This window comes from Cnephaeus nilssonii, assembly GCF_951640355.1.
Source record: "Cnephaeus nilssonii genome assembly, chromosome: 23".
Classification (NCBI taxonomy): domain Eukaryota; kingdom Metazoa; phylum Chordata; class Mammalia; order Chiroptera; family Vespertilionidae; genus Cnephaeus; species Cnephaeus nilssonii.
Genome location: NC_137094.1, coordinates 18,653,501 through 18,661,851, shown reverse-complemented (window position 1 = coordinate 18,661,851; position 8,351 = coordinate 18,653,501).

Sequence of the window (8,351 nt, the reverse complement as noted above, 5' to 3'; positions counted from 1 at the left end):
GGGTCAGGGGAGACAGACAGGGCGTCCCGGGGGGGGGGGGGTGGAGAGAGGAGAATAAGAGGTCCGGACGCCAGGCGTGGGGGAAGAAAGGCCGTGTGAGGCCAGGCAGGGGCCAGTGCGCGGCGGCTGGAGTTCGAGGTCCGAGAAGAATCTAGGAACCGTGCTGGCCACGCTGGGCTGCTGACCTCAGGGCCATGGGACCCCACCATGGGATTTCAGAACGAAGGGTGCGAGTGGGGGCTGGCGGGGCGTGGGCGATCCGATGTCTGTTTCAAAAAACCCAGTTTGGCCCGGCTGGTCCGGCGTGGCTCAGCGGTTGAGCGTCGACCGGAACCAGGAGGTCTCGGTTCGATTCCTGGTCGGGGCACAGGCCCGGGTTGTGGGCTCGATCCCCAGTGTGGGGCGTGCAGGAGGCAGCCGATCCGTGATCCTCTCTTATCGTGGATGTCTCTCTCTCCCTCCCTCTGCCTTCTGCTCTAAAATCAATTAAAAAAAAAAAAAAAGAGGCCGAGAGGCACCATGGGGACTGGGGTGAGTCCCCGGGACCCCAAAACTGGTGGAGGCTTTGAGGTGGAATTCTGAGGTTTTGACCATGCCAGGGCGGTGGCTTCGTAACATATCCTATATGATAAAAGCCTAATATGCTAAGTGCCTGGTCATCTGGTCGGCCATTCAACCAGTCAAAGCGTAATATGCTAATGATATGCTAAGGCCGCTCAACCGCTCACTATGACGTGCACTGACCACCAGGGGGCAGACACTCTGACCAGTAGGTTAGCTTGCTGCTGGGGTCCGGCTGATCGGGGGCTGAGCGAGATGGGCCAGACACGCCCTGGAGTCCTCCTGTGGTCCCTCCCCGGCCCCAGTCATGCACCATCGGGGTCCCTCAGTCTGGCCTGCACCCTCTCACAATTCAGGCTGAGGGACCACCCTCCCCCAAGTGCACGAATTTTGTGCACTGGGCCTCTAGTATTCTCTTAAAAATGTCTGGACTTGAAATAGAATAATCCGGAAACCACTCCCAAGAAGTGATTCTGAAGGATGAGAACAGTGTCCAGGTGTTCGTGTTAAGACTCCCCGATGGGCCATGCCTTGCTCTCACTTTTCTGGCCTGAAGTCATAGGAAATGCCTTTTAAATATATTTTTATTGATTTCAGAGAGGAAGGGAGAGGGAGAGAGAGCTAGAAACATCAGTGATAAGAGAGTTATTGATCAGCTGCCTCCTGCACACCCCACACTGGGGATCGAGCCCACCACCCGGGCCTGTGCCCTGACCGGGAATCGAACCGTGACCTCCTGGTTCCTAGGTCGACGCTCAACCACTGAGCCACGCCGGCCGGGCCTCACTGGTGACGTTAGAATCCCAGTTAAATCATTTTTCACGTACGCAGACCGTCTGGAAGAACTGATGACACGTGTTGTTTTTAAATCTTATAAACGGCCAACTAGCGACAAGCCAAGCCGAGGAGGACAGAACTCCTTAGGGGTTTTACGAGCTGCCCGGGGGCTGGCTCGGTGCCGGCGGCCGCCTGTCCCAGCCCCGGGCTGCTGTCCGAACGGCCAGCCCCAAGCCGGGCCGGAGCCCCCCGGGACCCACACCCCCTGTGCGTTAATCCGGGGTGCCCCGTCTCCCTGAACATCTTCTCGCTGTACCCTTGCCGTCAGGACACCGAGCCGTCGTGTCGCCTGACCTCATCCGCTTAATCTCCGAGCATCTGAGCGACTCAACAGCTCATGGATCTTCACGTGAGAGAGAAGGAGGACCTGGCGGAGCGCAGCTGTGATTGGACACACGTGTCCCGGGCCGTGTCAGAGACCGCCGGGCTTTCTGGTGGAGCACGGACACGCGCTGGGATGCGCGGAGGACAGATGCAGCGGGTGAGTTACGACGGGGGCTTGAGCGTCGGGGGCTTGAGCCGACTCGGGGAAACGCATTTTCCAAAGAGATTCAGTCGTCGGGAGAGGCAGGGACCCGCCCGATAACCCAAGAGCGTGAGCGTGTGCAAGTGTGAATTACCCTTGTACCTGAAAGTGTCTTTTTAAAAATATATATGTATTTTTTTTATTGATTTTATTGATTTCAGAGAGGAAGGGAGAGGGAGAGAGAGACACATCAATCTGAGAGAGCATCATGGATCGGCTGCCTCCCATCAATGTCTCTCTTTCCCTCTCCCTTCTTCTCTCTAAAGATCAATAAAAAATTTAAAAAAAAAATGGGGGTAGCCCTAACCGGTGTGGCTCAGTGGATAGAGCGTCGGCCTGCGGACTGAAGGGTCCCAGGTTCGATTCCGGTCAAGGGCATGGACCTTGGGTGCGGGCACATCCCCAGTGGGGGGCGTGCAGGAGGCAGCTCATCGATGTTTCTCTCTCATCGATGTTTCTAACTCTCTCTCCCTCTCCCTTCCTCTCTGTAAAAAATCAATAAAATATATTTTTAAAAAATGGGGGCAGGTTCTTTCAATAAATCGTCCCTGAGCATTTCAAGTGCACGGGGCTCGTCGTGTTCACGCCAGCGGCCACCTCCTGCCCCCGGGACATCCTGAGAGCAGGCGTTGTGGCCATTGCACAGACGGGAGGACCGAGGTGCGCCGTGCATTCCGTGAGAACACCCGTGTTCCTCGCATCCTGCCCGGGCCGTGCTGGCGCCCGGGTGTTGGTGCTCAGAAGCGCCGGTCTCTCTGCGAGGCGGGCCGGCACCTGTTGCGGGAGAATTTCAGCAAAAGGCCGAGGCCCCGTTGTGCACGAGCTTCGTGCCGGCAAACGTATCGAGAGGATTTTGCCATCGTGGGGAGTGAGTCTTGAGAAGAGTGGGAGCTTATTATTTTTCATTTGACGCAAGGATAAGAGTTGAGCTGGCACAGCCCTGACAAGGCTGCAGAATACAGCGATAAATTTCAGTGGAAGAATAAGAAAGTTAAGCCACCTAGAAGCAAAGTGAATTGAAGTATTTCTCACTAGAAAAGAACATCAGAGTTTATCTACTTCCCGACATTTATCACGCTCCTGTAATCTGATGGGTTTTTTTAAAAAAAAACAAAAACTGAGATTTAAGTAGATTATAAGTGTGAAGATGGAAAATTCAAAAATTCTTTTGAAAATGGATTTTCAAAATGGAACCGGGAGCCAGGAGCCAGGGGGTCACGCTTCGATTCCTGGTCAGGGCACATGCCCGGGGTGTGGGCTTGATCCCCGCTTTCACTCGAACGACCCTTAAGTTTCTCAGGATCTAAACTCTGTCACAGCTGTGCTGTTTCCAGGGGCTGGAAGGGATTCCTGACCCCGAAGACCAGGGAGCCGAGGGCACAGACCAGGGAGCCGAGCGCACAGACCAGGGAGCCGGGCGCACAGACCAGGGAGCCGAGTGCCAAACCAAGATGGCAGAGATGCTTCTTGGGCAAACAAGAGCCATGAGCCAAGGGCTGAGGCAGCAGGAGAAGGACTGAGCCCCTGGGGGAACTGAGCCCCTGGCCGAGTCCCTCAGTTGGTTAGCCCAGTGGTCGGCAAACTCGTTCGTCAGCAGAGCCAGATATCAACAGGACAACGATGGACATGTCTTTGGAGAGCCACATTTTTTAAACGTAAACTTCTTCTAACGCCACTTCTTCAACATAGACTCGCCCAGGCCGTGGTGTTTTGTGGAAGAGCCACACTCAAGGGGCCAAAGAGCCGCATGTGGCTTGCGAGCCGCGGTTTGCCGACCACAGGGTTAGAGCTGATACTGAGGGTTGTGGGTTCAGTCTTCGCCCGGGGCCCAGACAAGAACCAGCCAATGGATGCTTCTCTCTCTCAAATCAATAAAAAAAAGCTTTGGGGAACGCGGGGCCCTGCCCAGGTGTCTCTTGTTTTGACTAAAATCGTTTCTGCTCCCCCGTAAAGAGAAAAAGGACCAGAGACGGGGAATAAGGAAACAGGTGGGACAGGGGGAAGCGGACGCCGCTCAGAAACGCTCTAACCCCGTGGTCGGCAAACCGCGGCTCGAGAGCCACATGCGGCTCTTTGGCCCCTGGAGTGTGGCTCTTCCACAAAACACCACGGCCTGGGCGAGTCTATGTGGAAGAAGTGGCGTTAGGAGAAGTTTACGTTTAAAAAATGTGGCTCTCCAAAGAAATGTCAGTCGCTGTGCTGTTGATAGTTGGCTCTGCTGACCAATGAGTTTGCCGACCCCTGAGTTAGGGCAGAGCGATCGCTGGAGGCTCGGCGTTAACACCCGCATCCGGCTCTGCGATCACAGGGCCCGGATGGCGCACAGCTGCTGCGGGACCCGCGGCCGGGATGCTCCCGGGCAGAGAGGAGGCCGCTGGCCCGGCGGGCGGACGCTCCCGCTCCCAACACACCAGCTCGGGCTGGCGACCCACCCCAAACCCACACCCCCAAGAGGCACACTGTACCCCGCGCAGCGAACGCCTCGTGGTAAGTGCTGCGCTTGGAATGCCCAGGTGCTCCCCCAGGTCGGGGAGCCGAGAAGAGCAGGCTGGCCGGCCGGGCGCTCAGCGGGACCGCTCCTGCGCCAGGAAGTGTGTTTTCACAACGTCTCCACGTTCACGGCAAAAGCTTGGCACGTTTCTGTGTGTGTTTGTTTTCACATGTACTTTATGGATGTCAGAGAGGAAGGGGGAGGGAGAGAAACATCCATGAGGAGAGAGAATCCTGGATCGGCTGCCTCCTGCGCGCCCCACACTGGGGATGCCGCCCGAAACCCGGGCCTGTGCCCCTGATGGGAATGGAACCTGGGACCCTTCAGCCGCGGGCCCTCGCTCTGTCCACTGGGCCACACCGGCCAGGGCCCCTGAGTTTTGCAGGTGAGAAGAGTAAAGCCACGTGGTTCGGCCTGGCTGACGCCGACCCCGATCCCTGCCATCCCTGCCACAGCCGGACCCCAGGTCACAGGCCCTCTGCCCTGCACGGGGGGGAGGAGGGCGGGGGGGGAAGGGGGGCTCTGGGCAGCCCCTCGGACGGCCTGGCCCCGTGAGGACAAGGGAAGTGAGAGCCGTGTTCGCCCCGATCTGGAACCAACGAGGCCCGTGACCATCACTCCGTCATCACTCTGCATGCGTGTCCTCGGTTTAAATCTGGGGGCCTCCCCGCGGTCGAGAGGGACAGGGTGGATATTCGAGGGGGTGCCGGACTAGGTGCCCGTTGTTCTGGTTAGAGCGAGCCCCGCCTGGTTTGGTGAGCTTCAGGGTGGGAGTGAGTGAACCCCAAAGGAGAGGCTCCAGAGGAGGGTGGGTATGGGGGGGCTCCCCCTCCTCTGAGACCCCCGGGAGGGAGGTTTCTCGGAGAACTGGACCGACTCTGTGGTTGGGCTGGCTCTCGGCTCTCAATGCTCCGCCGCAGGAAGTGACTCAGCACCCGCCTCGAGGGAGGGGGGAGCGGAGTCTGGTCCGACTTCCTCCCTCAGGTCCCAGTGGGTCTGGGAACGAGGAGTGTGAGGCTGAATGCTGGGGTGATTCGGAGATGCGGGGCCCCTAAGCGGGGTCGGTGAGAGAAGGGGTCGGAGAAGGAGGGGGCCAGGTGGGTTGAGCTCCGGGTTAGTAGCCAGGGGACCCACACGTGGCTCCCAGGCCCACGACGTAGCAGCTGTCACCCGCACCCATTTCTACGTCTTGAAAGTGGGGGTACCAGCGACCTTTCTAAAAAAATAAATATATTTTGTATTGATTTCAGGGAGGAAGGGAGAGGGAGAGAGAGAAACATCCATGATGAGAGAGAATCCTGGATCGGCTGCCTCCTGCACGCCCCACTGGGGATGGAGCCCGCAACCCCGGCATGTGCCCTGACTGGGAATCAAACTGTGACCTCCTGCCTATAACCCTAACCCTATAACCCTAACCATATAACTCTAACCCTAACCCCCTAACCGTCTAACCCTAACCCTCTAACCCTAACCCTAAACCCTAAACCCCAGCCCCACCCCTAGCCCCACCCCTGCCCTCGCCCTCGCCCTCAGCCGACCCTCACCCTCACCCTTACCCTCACCCTAACCCAACCCTCACCCTCACCCTCAGCCTAACCCTAAAACCCTCATACTAACCCTCACCCTAAAACCCTCACCCTGACCCTAAAACCCTCACCCTAACCCTAAAACCTTAACCCCATCACCCTAACCCTAACCCCATCACTAACCCCATTACTCTAACCCCATCACCCTAACCCTAACCCCATCACCCTAACCCCATCACCCTAAACCCATCACCCTAACCCCATCACCCTAAACCCATCATCCTAAACCTATCACCCTGACCTTCTAACCCTAACCCTAGCCCTAAACCCTAACCCTAAACCCTAAACCCTAACCCTATCTCTAAACCCTAAACTCCAGCCCCTGCCCTCGCCCTAAGCCAACCCTCACCCTAACTCTAAAACCTTCATCCTAACCCTAACCCTAAAACCCTCACCCTCACCCTAAAACCCTGACCCTGACCCTAAACTCTAAACGCTGATACTGACCCTGACCCTAACCCTGACCCTGACCCTAAAACCCTAACCCCATCACCCTAACCCTAACCCTAACTCTAACAAAAAATAACCGTGACCTCCTGGTTCGGAGGTCAACGCTCAACCCCTGACCACAGCGGCCGGGCCCAGCGGCCTTCGAGGGCGTCAGCCACGCCTGTAAACATGCTGCTCTTCATCTCAGGGAACTGTCTCAGCAACCGGGGCTCAGGGCTCTCCTGAACGGGGCCTTGGGGGGGCACGGGGGGGGTGGGGTGGGGGGGGCGGTCAGAAGACCGTGCCAACCAGAAAACCTAAAGCGCTGACCACGGGGCCTGGGGCAGCGCCTGGGCGAAAGGGTCATCGGCCAATGTTTATCCCAGTGTTCGAGGCACAGATGTGAAGGTACACGGTGAAGGGGCTCTTCCCCAGTCGTATGCCCACGTTGGCAGAACGAGACCCTCCCAGCCCGGCCGGCGTGGCTCCGTGGATGAGCGTCGACCTGGGAACCAGGAGGTCAGGGTTCGATTTCCGGTCAGGGCACAGGCCCGGGTGGTGGGCTGGATCCCCAGGGTGGGGCGTGCAGGAGGCAGCCGATCCGTGATTCTCTCTCATCATGGATGTCTCTCTCTCTCTCCCTCTCTCTCCCTCTCCCTCTCCCTTCCTCTCTGAAATCCCAAGACCTCCCCTAACCTTGCCTCCTGCTTTCAGGACAAGGGTGGGAGGAAGAGCCCCCTGACCCGGGCTGGAGTGGCCTGTCGGTCAGCTCCCAGAGGTCAAGCAGAGGTCAGGCAGAGGTCAAGCAGAGGGCACAGACCCCTAAGGGCACGGCCTTGTCCTTCTCCGAGAGGATGTGTTTGTTGTTGATGCATCTTCGCCAGTGCAGCCAAGCGCCTCCCTGTCCCAGCGCCCCGTGCGCCCCTCCCGGGCACAGCCCCCAGCTGCCCCGAGAGCCCCAGGCACGGGCCCTCTCCCCGCCTCTGTTTTCGGAGTTTCAGGCCCAAGAGGAAAACCAGTGGGTGTCAGATTGCACGTCGAACGCCTCCAAGGCGCTGCCTATGCCAACACGGGCTCCGGCCACGGAACCTTAAGCCGACCCGGGAGGGCGGCGCGGAGCCACGTGCACGCCGCGTGTTCCGTTGGGGCCACGGATGGACCCAGCGCGGCCGGGGTCATCTGAGGGACCCGCTTGGCATCTCACCGCAGACAAGACCCTAGGCCTTCCCTCCTGGTTCTCTGTGGGTTTTCGTTGTGGTTTTTATTTTTTTACGGGGGTGCGAGCGTTCCCCCCCCCCCACGTCCCGCGTGGTTCAGGGTTCAGTTTCGGGGTTCGGGCCATGGTGGAGGCCGCACGCAAATGAAAGAGACTAGACAAGAAAGTATACATTTGGGAATATTGGGGGCCAGGCGGGAGCCCCCCCCCCCCATTCCGCTTTGCTCCGTCCTAAGGATCCCTTTTATTCAGATTGTGGGACACACCCATAGCCCGTAGGCAGGCAATTCCAGTAAAAGCCCATCAGCAGGGATTCACATAAAACGAAAAGGTGGAAGTTGCTTCAGCTACCATTGTCTCCACCAGACAGTGGGTGGTTGGCTCTGACCTTTCAGAGCTTCAAGGTAGACCGGCCATCCGGGTTCCCTGTCCATACCGCTCTGCCAGTGAGGACAATGGGCGGCTCCCAACACAGGGGGTGGGGGTTGTAAAAGAGCTCTTCAATACACTACTTGGGAAAATAGAAAAAAATCTACGTCAAGAGGTAGCTGACTGTTTAGTTCATAGAGACCCGGTGCACGAATTCGTGCACAAGTAGGGTCCCTGGGCCTGGCTGGCGACTGGGGCTGATCAGGCCATTTAGCTCAGTCCTGATCTGCTGGGCGGGAGAGGTGGAGGGGGGGGCAGGGGGCAGGGGGCGGGACC